Source organism: Dreissena polymorpha, chromosome 8 (assembly GCF_020536995.1).
Source record: "Dreissena polymorpha isolate Duluth1 chromosome 8, UMN_Dpol_1.0, whole genome shotgun sequence".
Classification (NCBI taxonomy): Eukaryota; Metazoa; Mollusca; class Bivalvia; order Myida; family Dreissenidae; genus Dreissena; species Dreissena polymorpha.
This window is the reverse complement of record NC_068362.1, coordinates 92,355,068-92,368,423: the sequence shown is the minus strand read 5'-3', so window position 1 is coordinate 92,368,423 and position 13,356 is coordinate 92,355,068. Positions and strand designations below refer to the sequence as shown.

Genomic DNA, 13,356 nt, shown 5'->3' with positions numbered 1-13,356 from the left:
CGTTCTGGTCCATATACAGGTCAAATTTCAGGCACAGTGTTGGGCCAGTTTTCATGGCCCACAAATCGCGGCTATACCCTGGAGCTTAACGAAACTTAGCCCCCTTTATCATTCGTTCGATTGAACGTCATCAATGATGACGTCCAATACATCACTCATTCCATATTCAGTGTGAATGAGGAATAAGGAACTGGTTCCTTATTCCTTATTCAAATCGAATAAGGAACTGGAATTTTCTTTCTATAAATTATAAGTCAAAATGAACCAACGAGACGAATAACTCGACGAAAATTATTGTAAATGTATGTAGGGTGCAACAAATATTATTTGCAGTACATTTCTACTTTGTTATATTTAATAATAACATAGTTCCTTATTCGGTTTGAATAAGGAATAAGGAACTGGTTCCTTATTCCTTATTCAAATCGAATAAGGAACTGGAATTTTCATACTAACCAAAATATTAAAATGAACCAAAGGGACCAATAAATCAATGAAAATCATTGTAAATGGAGGTTGGGTATCAAAAAACATTCATAGCAGCACATCTCTATTAAGTTTCATTTAATGATAGCATAGTTCCTTATTCGGATTGAAACAGGAATAAGGAACTGGTTCCTTATTCCGTATTCAAATCGAATAAGGAACTGGCATTTTCCTACTGAACAAATTATTAAAATGAACCAAAGAGACCAATAAATCAATACAAATCATTTTTAATGTAGGTTGAGTAAAAAAAAAACAGTATTTGCAGAACATCTCTAATAAGTTTAATTTAATGATAACATAATTCCTTATTTGTATGGAAAAAGGAATAAGGAACTGGTTGACGCATTGAAATCGCTTTGCATCCTTAATCATATCCCCTTGTAACTGTTTAGGTATAAGAACGGAATGGGATAGCTAAACCATGACTGGTATTCAGCTATCGGAAAGTCTTCTCTAGACGTTAGGATCAGGAAAAACTTCAAGAACTGTATCAGACATATAAATTGATAAAAAATCTTACATTAAAATAGCCAATAATAACGATTTTATAGCTGTGCAATTCTAGAATGATCCGAATTTAAATATCCGAAATTATGGCCTCTGAATAAGGAATTGGAGTAAAGCTAGTTCCTTATTTGGAAGCCTGTATTTGGGAAAATCACTTTCGGATATGTAATATATAAGATGTATTGTGAGTTATTTAAGCACGATTATGTTATATGGACGTATTCTGTCACATTTCTTTTTATATTTTATGTCACTATACACGCTGAAAACAAGTATTATGAAGAGGATAATTAGGAAATGGTATTGCCTTTCTCAAACATAAATTAAAATTAACCAAATAATATAAAATGTCGATGAAAATCATAGTTTATGTAGGTTCGAAGTTAAAAATATTTATTGCTATATATTTCTGCCTTGTATTATTTAATAATACCACAGTTCCTTATTCGGTGCGAATAAGGAATAAGGAACTGGTTCCTTATTCCTTATTCAAATCGAATAAGGAACTGACTTTTTCATAAATGTAACTTGTAAATTTAGGTTGGGTATCAAAAACATTAATTGCAGTACATCACTACTATCAGTACATCACTACTATGTTTCATTTAATGATAACCTTGTTCCATATTCGGATTGAAAAAGGAATAAGGAACTGGTTCCTTATTCCTTATTCAAATCGAATAAGGAACTGGCATTTTCTTACTTAAACATCAATGAAATTTATCCAATATTAACCGCATATAAATAAACATATTATTTATATATTGGTTGTATATGTAAAATTCTAATTGCAATACATTTCTACTAAGTTTTAAGTGATGATTATCCAGTTCCTTATTCGATTTGAATAAGGAATAAGGAACTGGTTCCTTATTCCTTATTCAAATCGAAACTGGTTCCTTATTCCTTATTCAAATCGAATAAGGAACTGGAATGTTCTATCTATAAATTATACATCAAAATGAACCAACGAGACCAATAACTCAACGAAAATTATTGAATATGTTGGACGGGTATAAAATTATTAATTGCAGTGCGTCGACTTCCCTCGACTAAGCATATCATGGGACAAGATAGAAAAAAGAGGTGTGCAATTTAAAAATCAAATAAACAAGGATGATTGATTTTCACATCTATGCTACAGTAGAATTAGGTACTGGCTTTCGAAAAAATGTGTAATTGACTGTATTAACCCTTTGAATGTTAATTAATATCTCTCGCTCGTGCAGACCAACGATATATTAGGGGACCATCAGATATATTTAGGACAACGTTGCCGTCAGTAAGACATGATTGGCGTCACCATCAAGGCGAGACTGCACCGTAAGCAGCGACCCGGGTGCCTCTTTTAGACTGGAAAGTTTCATTAAAAATGCGTAAACAATCCGTAATTTGGTGTTTGCATTTCAACAGATGTTCTTTCACTGGAATAGCGTTTTCTCGATCTTGGATCACGGGCGCTTGATGGGAATGTTTTTGTTATTGTTTTTTTGTTCATGTTTAGTTTTTTGTTTGTTTTAGTTACCCGTTGTTTATTTTGATGCATGCACATTCTAAATCAATGAAACATTTACGACAAAACGTCGTCTTAAAAAAGATAGTTCGACTATGTATATTGATATTGACATAACTATATACATAGTCGAACTATCTTTTGTCTAAGAAGACGTTTTGTTGGAAGATTTTTATTGATTTAGTATGTGTATGCATTATAATAAACAACGGGTAACTAAAAAAAATACAAACATTGCCATCGAGCGCCTGTGTCTTGGATGCAAACGGTATATCCGGCAACTTACAACATTGGCGCGCGATAAAAGGTCACAGGAAGCGAAGAAATCGCGCTTTTCTTTTTGATTATCAGGCCTAGCGGTATTTTTCCTAAGTTATAGCAACTGGTTACTTGTGCATTATTTAGTAGCAAAAAACGGGAACTGGGTTATCATTTTAATAAACAAAGTAGATTTGTACGGCAATAAGTATTTTTTTTTAATTAACTTACATATACCATGATTAACATTGACGTTTATTAATGTTGGGTTACTGTATTTATGTTTGATTATGAAAAGGCCAGTCTCTTACTATCGTCTTTATAATACTTATTTTCAGCGCTTATCGCAAAATATAATATACAGTAGAAAAGAACATTTCCATAGAACCTAATCAAGCTTAAATAACCCACACTACGTAGTAAATAGAACATATCTGAAAGTGATTGTCCGAAATCCAGGCTTCTGAATAAGGAACTAACTTTACGCCAATTCCTTATTCAGAGGCCATAATTTCAGATATTTAAATTCGGATCATTCTAGAAAAGCGCAGCTATATATTTGTTATTATTGGCTATTTTTAATGTAAGATTTTTTAATTTATATCTCTGATACAGTTCTTGAAGTTTTTTCTGACCCTAACTTCTTTAGAAGACTATCCGATAGCTGAATACTAGTCATGTTTTAGCTATCCCATTCCGTTCTTATACATAAACAGTCACAAAGGAATATAATTAAAAATGCAAGCGATTTCAATGCGTCAACATGAAAGCAATACTGCAACGGAAGCAGCGGTCTAGGTTCCTCAAGTAGATTTTAAAGTTTAATCGAGATGCCTCAATATTTTATTTTATAATTCAAACGCATGCGCGCATACTAGCTGTACAAGTTTTTTTCTTCATAGATTTGTTTAAGTGCGAAAACGCGTTTTCTCACTCATTCAGACCAACGGTATATCCGGCGACCTTAAACCTCAGAACACGACATTTGACTGTGGGGTCAACAAAATGGTGACGGCATCTTTGGTAAACAGTCCCTCGCCGATCTTATCGTAACAGTTCCGACTTTATTCGTACCGAATGCTGGTGGAATATTTCGGACAGCGTTCTTGTCAGTGCGACGTCACTGACGTCACCATAAAGGCGAGGCTGCACCGGAAGCAGCGACTCACAGGCCTCTGGAAAGTTTCATAGAAATTCCTCCGTATTTTGTTTTTTAATTAAATAAACAAATGCGTATACCAGCTTTACTTGAGTGCTTATATTGAAATATATTTTCTATCTCCGAAAACGCGTCATCTTCATCTTGGATGCCAACGGTACATCCGGCGATCTTCAAAATTGCCACCAGATTAAAGGTCGTGATAAACGACAAAATAGCACTGGTCTTGGTGGTAACCAGTCCTTTTTGTTCCGAAGACAGTGCACCTGATTACTTTTTACCACAAAAAAAATGGTTATCATGACGCAAAAAAACTATTTAGAAATGTACTACAATACATATTTTAGTACCCAACCTACATTTAAAATGATTTTCATTGATATATTGGTCTCTTTGGTTCATTTTATTTGTATGTGTGTGTAAGGAAATGGCAGTTCTTTATTCGATTTGAATAAGGAATAAGGAACCAGTTGCTTATTCCTTTTTCAATCAGAATAAGGAACTAGGTTATCATTAAATGAAACTCATAAGAGATGTACTGCAATTAATGTTTGTTTATACCCAACCTACATTAACAATGATTTCCATTGATTTGCTGGTCTCTTTGGTTCATTTTAATAGTTTAGTAAGTATGAAAATGCCAGTTCCTTATTCGATTTGAATAAGGAATAAGGAACCAGTTCCTTATTCCTTTTTCGCATTGAATAAGGAACTGTGTTATTATTAAATAATACTAGACAGAAACATATTGCATTAAATTTTTTAACTTCAAACCTACATTAACCATGATTTTCATCGACATTTAATATTATATGGTTAATTTCAATTTATGTTTGAGTAAGGCAATACTATTTCCATGTTATCGTCTTCATAATACTTGTTTTCAGCGTGTATCGTCACATGGAATATGAAAAGAAATCTGACAGAATACGTCCATATAACATATTCAAGCTTTAATAACCCACACACCATCTAAAATATAACATATCCGAAAGTTATCGTCCGAAATACAGGCTTCCGAATAAGGAACTAACTTTACGCCCAATTCCTTATTCAGAGGCCATACTTCCGGATACTTTAATTCGAATCATTTTAGAATAGCACAGCTTTATATTCGTTATTATTGGCGATTGTTTGTGTAAGATTTGTTACTTATATCTCTGGTACAGTTCTTGAAGTCTTATCTGACCCTGAACTTTGGTCAAGACTATATAATAGCTGAAAACTAAACATGTTTTAGATGCATTGTTCCGTTTTCATACGAAAACTGTTACGAAGGGATATGATTAAAAATACAAAATGATTTCAACACGTCTCCATAAAAGAAAGACTGCACCGGAAGCAGCGGTCCATGTGCCTCTATAAGACTGAAAAGTTTCATCGAAATGCCTCAATATTTTATTTTATTTATAATTGAAACGAAAAAGCGTGCATCCTAGCTGTAAAAGTGTGTTTTCTTCTGATATATTTTTAGTGCGAATACGCGTTTTTTCGCTCATGCAGACCGACGGTACATTCGGCGACTTTCAACCTCGGCACAAGACGAATGCCAATGTTCCGGACAGAGTTGTCATCAATGCGACGTCACTGATGTCACAATAAAGCGAGACTGAACCGGAAGCAGCGGCCACGGTGCCTCTATTAGACTGGAAAGTTTCATAGAAATTCCTCTGTATTTCGTTGTTGCTTTTTTCAATTAAACACCAACACTTACATAGCTGTAATTTGGTAGTTTTATTTCAAAAGATTCTCTATCTCCGAAAGCGCGTTTCCTCGCTCTATGATGCCTACGTTACATCCGGCCACCTTAAAAATTGGCGCACGACTAAAAGTCGTGAGAACCGACAAAATGGTACTGTTCTCGGTGGTTATAAGTGATATTTTTAGATATTGCAACTGGTTACGCTTTCCTTATTCAGCCGCGAAAACAGCACTAGGTTATCATTACACAAGAATACTCAAAAGAAATGTACTGTAATAATTACATATTTTGTTTTCCCAACCTACATATACAGTGATTGTCCTTGATTTATGCGTCTCTTAATTCATTTATTTTATTTGTTCAGTAAGAAAATATCCGTTCCTTATTCGATTTGAATAAGGAATAAGGAACCAGTTCCTTATTCCTTATTCAAACCGAATAAGGAACTATGATATTATTAAATAAAACAAAGCAGAAATGTACTGCGATAAATATGTGTTACACCCGACATACATTTACAATAATTTTCGTTGAGTTATTCGTCTCGTTGGTTGATGTTGACTTATAATTTATGAAAAGAAAATTCCAGTTCCTTATTCGATTTGAATAAGGAATAAGGAACTAGTTCCTTATTCCTTATTCACACTGAATAAGGAACTGGATAATCATAATTTAAAACTTAGTAGAAATGTATTGCAATTAGAATTTTACATATACAATCAATATATAAATAATATGTTCATTTATATGTGGTAAGTTTTGGATCAATTTCATTGATGTTTAAGTAAGAAAATGTCAGTTCCTTATTCGGCTTGAATAAGGAATAAGGAACTGGTTCCTTTTTCCGTATTCAGCCTCGAATAAGGAACTGGATTATGAATTATGAAAGATTGATTTTTTTTATCTCATACATGTAAAATAATAGTATATGCTTTCGGTTTTGTTGATGTGAAATTAGTATTCGAATTAGAAAATATCGGTTCGGTTTAAAGAAATCCTATGCAAGCGCGAAAAGAAACATGGATATGTAACGTAATACATAAAGTAAATGTATTCGAGTTATTTTGTGTTGATTTATTTCAGAAATGTTTGCATTATTGTTCTTTAAAACCCTATAACAAATATGTTACGCGTGAATAAGGAATAAGGAACAGTTCCTTATTCCTTATTCGAAAAAGGAATAAGGAACTAGGAAAAAGGAACCAACTTATCACCCATCATTTTATCATATAGATTAAATATTGAGACAGGTAGATGGCTAGACCTGTGTCTATTCCATTAGATCAAAGAAAATGTATTTATTTGTTGTAAACTCGAAAATGAGTTTAATTTTATTCTTGAATGTAAATAACCGGTATATATGGAACTGATATCAATTTTTTTTTAAATATATTCAATTGTATTACAGACAAAGACCAAATATGTACACATTTATCGAGCTAATTACATCAATTAATGGGCTATAAAAGTCTCTATAACACTCAAAATCAACGAAAATTTCGTAAAGTATTTCGTCAAATAAAAGTAACACCTAAACATTCAGTGTTTCATATAGGTATAGCCACAATTTCAACGCAAGATGTGGTATGATTACATAGATTTTTGTAGATACAAAATGATCGTTTTTATTTATTTGTGACCACAATTAATTCTATTTGAATTTCCTGCGAATATATCTATTCATACGACACACGAACACCATGTTAGTGTTCATGTGTCGTATGACTAGATATCATTGCGGGAAATTAAAATAGAAAAACAACGAGCATTGTGTATCTACAAATATCTATTTGATTTGATCACATCTGGCGTTGAAATTTCGGCAATTGCCATAAGGAACACTAATTTTTAATTGGTTAAGTTTATTTTAAGAAATATTGTACGAAATTGTCGTTGATTTTGAGTAGTAATGTTACTTTAATAAAAAAACATGGGCTGTTATATTTATCACTCTTCAGGTTCAATCACATTATTCCTTTGTACCATCAACTTAATGTATTCTGATGTGTTTTTTACCGCATATATCTTCTTGTTACTGTAATTGTATTTGTTAGGTACAGCATACATAATGTTGTTACTTACACATTATAAAGTGGGACCCAATGTGGACTTTATGGATTAATTGCGATTTTAAAACTGTAAAAACATACTTTCTGTCAATTATTCTTAAACACCTGTATCAAGAAGGATGTTATATAATCTATGTTCTAATCTTATCTTCTGAATTGCAGTGTAGTAAGCTTCAAGACTGTTGATTGTTTTGTTAAAGGGGCCTTTTCACAGATTTTGGCATTTTTTAACTTATTCATTAAATGCTTTATATCGATAAATGTAAACATTGGATCGTAAAAGCTCCAGTAAAAAATCAAGAATAAAATAAAAAAAAGGAAAAGAACATTGCCCGGATCAGGTTTCGAACCAGTGACCCCTGGAGTCCTGTCAGAGCCCTGAAGTAAAAACGCTTTAGCCTACTGAGCTATTCCGCCGAGTACATATTCATGACGTATTTTATACCTTATATAAGCAATCTTCGTAGTTTCACAAAATTTAACGACAAAAACAGAACTCTCCAAATTATTCAATCGTTTCGCGTTGCAACGCTTTATAATTTTTAGGTTTTAAAATCGTCAAAAGATGCATATAATGGCTATATTAGACCATGGTAAATGTTCAGTATTACTGTTTCCTCACAAATATCATAACTAAAACGAAAATTTGCGAATCTGAAACAACTTTTTTCAATTTTGTCAATTTACCAAAGCGTGAAAAGATCCCTTTAAGGACAGTCTAAACGTGGAGTTAATAGACTACATTTACATGGTTGCGATTATTTTATTTATTGGATATTATCATATTTTTTCTTTACCACTGTCAATTGTATAGAATAGGTAGTCTAAAATAAGGCGTTAACATCAGTTTATAAACATGTAATTGCTATAAAGTATAATATGATACATGTTCTGTATAATGTTTTACCCCTTAAGTATTATGGTACAGAATAAGTAACATTTCTTCATCTATGTATTTCTATTAAGACTCTTTGAAATAAAATATAATTTAAGAAAACTATTTATCTGTGATTGCATTGAAATGTATGTTAAATATGAAATACAATTGATATCCTACACTGTCATTAAAATTATCTAATTGTAATACTCCACTTTCAATTGTTTGTCCATTGTACATTCTGAGGATAATTTAGATTTTATTTGGTTAAGATTTTAGTTGCAATATTTAAATTGTAAGCGCAAATGTATGATATATGTGTGTTCATATGTTTTTTATTTGTAAACACTGATGTAAAACTTTGTCCACTTGGGTTATTGGTCTTCTTGGTAGAATTTGTAAGAAACCATAAACCTTATATGGTAAAGAAAAACTTCATTTAAAAAAAAATAATCATGTATGTGAATAAATAAAATAGTTGTTTTAATATTATTATGACATAATGCCTTTTCAAAGTAAATGTTTATAAGATAAATCAGTGTTGTTTGTTATATACATGGCAAAGTGCTGTATTTGGGGTATTATTGAGGGAGTTACATATAACCGACGACGGGCCGACGGCAGGCCGATAAGCCATTTTGCCGATATCGGGCCGACGACGGGCCGATAAATAATTTTGCCGATGGGCAAGCCGATTGCGGCCCAACATCGTTTACGATATCGGCCGGATATAGGTTTGCTGGCTGGGATGACGTTCCAATTCGGTAATCAAGCATATATCGTGCCTATTGATTTTGATAGTTTACTGTCAGGTGTGCATTTCTGAATAGCATGGACCGTTTAAAACTGCAATACATGTACGCGTATGTGTTCGTGCAATTTGTATTTGATGTTGCGAAGATTATTCAATGTTAGTTCAACTTAAGTTCAAAATGAATATAAAAGCAGCCATGATTAACGTCAGATCCACAATCTGGCACATTCTAATGTGTACATAAAATGACTATCTAAAGTCAATCAGTACAAAAATAAACAAGACTGTACGGTGCTTAGTTTATTTATGTCTTCATTTATTTTTTATCACAGGAACCTCGTTAAAAATTGTCATATATTTATATATGATTGGCAACGTTTCACAGAGACCTACAATACGATATAGGACCGTTATTTACTTCATTAATATTTCTATGGAAAGTTAGGGGAGTTTTCGACAGGTTCTTTAATTTAACGATTATACCATAAATATGTTACTCTGCGGACATATCGTATGTCATCTGACACTGCAAACCGAAAACGCTGATAACATATTACAACAAAAAGGCGAAAGGCTGCTCAGCAACGTATGTGTTTCCGAAACCATTTTCGAACTGGTCTGCATATCGTTAGAAAAAATGTATTGAGCAAGTTTCATAAAGGTTAGACAAAAAGTCAAAAAAGTTTATCTAAAGCCGTACAGGGAAATACTTGCACTCTTGATGTCAATGCTTTTCAACTGACAGCAAACTTTTTCACACTCCGAAGAGATAGCATTTAAACTCATGCAAACTAGTAATGCGGCACAAATCGTGACTCTTAGTTGATGAGTTGAACAAACTTGGTAAGGAGAACGCTTTTGGTTTTGGTATAAGATTGCAAGTACCTAATATCAGTGCCTTTCAGTTTCTGAGGTGATTTTCCAAGTTTGCGGTACATACTGTATCTCTGTGGCATACGTATCACAAGTAACCTCCAGGACGGGCCAGTTTATACCACAGTTGCATGCAAACAACTTATTAGAGAACCACACTGTGATGTTAAATACCAAATATCAATCATCTTGACCGAGCTGTGCCAAATATTTCTTTAACTTTCACTATTTACATAAAAGGTAAAAAGGTTCATACATGTAAGGCCAATTTCGACACCAGGGGTATGCTTTGCACAAAATTGTTAGAGGACCACCGTAAAATGTGACATGCGAATACAATACGTCTTTTTGTTTTCTTTTTAGAGAAGAATTTTGAAGTTTTCCCTATTTACATAAACATTGAAATGACGACCAAATTTAATCCTAGGGGCATGCTTTGAACAAACTGGGAAAATAATTACATTATGAGGTTACATGCTAAATATTACACTTCTTGACCTTGTCTTGTCAATGACGATTGTTTCAAGTCATAAAACTATAGACGTGAACATGAATCACAAGTACCTGGAATGCATGGTCATGTGTATTCATAGATCTTTGTTTTTATTTGTATTTCGTCCATATTAAAATCTACCGGGAATTTCACGTTAGCAAGAATTAATGTGTGTGCTGTTGTTTGAAATTCACTAGCTCAGCCTTATGCCAAAGTTTAATGATAGGTATGTACAAGACACCGTCTTCGTCTCCTTCGAGAGGCCAATGGTCGTTCACACTGTCTACTGGGAGTGCTTTCGAAGCTTAGCAAAATAACGTTTTATTACATTTAATGGATACACATCAACATAGTTACTTTTATGCTTTTTTGCAACCAGAAATACAGATTATCATGGTATTGCATAACTATGGCAAAAATGTTTAACTTTATCTCTTAAGCTTATAAAATGGAATGAAAAGAAGTTGATAGCTTTTAATGTGTCATTTCGTCGTGTTTAAATGGTAATTAGATTTGAATCGTGATGTTTTGGTGCGAACATTTATTTACAAATATTAACGCCTTTTTATACATAAAAAGGGCCAGGAATGAGGCGTTGGAGCCGTAATACATAGTTTAAGTCCCCAATGCTATGTTTGCATTGACGTTTGTAAGACGATTTACTATGTTTACGGCTTTACTATGTTTTGTTATCTTTTTCATGTGTTGTTGTCCTTTAAATTAATGTATGGAAATTTTTCACTCGTCTCAAATATAGGACTTTATAGTTATGATAACAATAATCTTCTGCTCGTGCACCTGGAGTTTGACGTTGTTCACGTCTGATAACAAACACGTTTTATAACTTTATATACATTTTTAAGTAGTTCATTAAGATTTCAATATACATATATTTTAATTGACTTTCGTGGTTGAATTCAATAAATTGTTTATACCAAAAACAAAACAACAACCCATCTTGATAAAAAAGGAATGTTTCATTTGATAAATTGTCGCCATAATTGAATAATGGCATATAAAGTATAAACAAAAATGGTCACATGTGGTTATGATCTAATGCCGTAAATTACCTTACGTTCTTCTACGTAAAAGCAGTACATGGACTGACAAAAATAACTAGCCCGTAAGACATTGACAGATTATTATTACATCTATGAAAAGCGTAGCTGCTTTCCACAATAAAAAAAGTCGACATGACAACAATACGTTTTTTTGCGGTCAATATGTATATACCTAATGGCAATTTTGAGGTCAATGGGTTAAAATTTAAATGATTATGTGAAAAACTGTATCCTTGTCATTATTTTTAATGAGAATGAAATGAAAATAGTAATTATGTACATTACGGAAAATTATGGACATAAACACACGTTGTAGATTAAAGCGTATTTTGCAGTGCATACTGAATGTTGTCTGTATAGGCCATGCGCTTTAAATAAAACCGTGTCGTTGCGTGTATTTTTCATTGAAACATTTGAATTATTGTGGATGTTAATGTTAATTTATTTTATCTTTCCACTATCATATTATTGTTCGTTTAAAGTAATATATAAAATACTGTTTCAAGTAAAATTATCAAGAACAACATTAATATGGTAGAATCAGTATGGGCAATAAGAATGGTTTAAGGAACTCTGGTCGTTTTGCAAAAGATCGTGTCTCTGTGGCTATCGTATCACCCTGTCTAGGATCCAGATTGTGTTGAATCAAGTTCACGTAGCTTTTTGGCAGACCAGAAACGCCTTATGAAAACCATGGTTTGTGAACGAATATTGTACTTTTGCACAGTATGATATCCAAATGTATCTTAACGTACCTTAAGGTATATAACCAGTAGCCTGTTTTGCTGTTTTAATGTTGCATCATAAAATCAGGACCAGTAGCTTGTTTGTAACGTTGTACATCTAAATTCTTACACAGAATCACTTAGTCTTATACTTAACATCCTTCTAACAGGATCGATTTATTTCCAAAATTAGGGATGTCTGTTATATTTATTTCTATATTTATATTATTTATTACAGAAAATCCTTTAAGCTAACAGCGCAGACCCTGGTGAGACGCCGCATCAGGTTTGTTCGAAGAACGCGCCTATAAATACGGATACTTCTCGTGTGGCCGGTTGACTCGTATGTTTTAATTTTACTTCCATTCTTCTTTTGGTTTTCTGTTTTGTATCTATAGGTTTATGACCAGCAATATGTAATAATGTAAAATAAGCCGCGTAAACTCCGCGTAACATCCCGTACTGCATGTGATGCAGCTAAGAACTGCACAGAAAAAAAGACATTCGCTATCCTTAATCTCATTCATTGAACTATCAACGCCGTATATCTTTTTTTAAAGATATTTCTTGTTGTATTTAAAGATGGACGACAGATAACCGAAGACGAGAACTTATTTTGGCCTTGCCAATATAAATAATGCATATATCCTTCTTAATGTTTCAGATGTACTACAAATAAGTAAAGTGAGTGTTTGTTAATCGTATGCACGTCCGTAACCATTTTATTTATTCAATAAACAAAAATGCCAAGCAATGCGAAGATTTTGTATAGAAGTGCAATGTATAAATATCACGTGCTATAACAGCGGATTGAACACGAATATTTCAATAAAAAAAAGATATTTATAAGCAGCCGTATGTGTTCTATGCTTCATT

General features: G+C 32.8%; 1 long non-coding RNA gene across 1 annotated transcript in view; it reads left to right on the top strand.

The window, feature by feature from the left end:
• The window catches only part of LOC127842660 (uncharacterized), a 47,957-nt gene extending 34,834 nt beyond the window's left edge, over positions 1–13,123 (top strand). The window contains exon 3 of the long non-coding RNA XR_008031813.1: positions 12,719–13,123. This is a non-coding gene — a long non-coding RNA (uncharacterized LOC127842660). The remainder of the gene's footprint in view (positions 1–12,718) is intronic.
• The last annotated feature ends 233 nt before the right edge of the window (positions 13,124–13,356 follow it).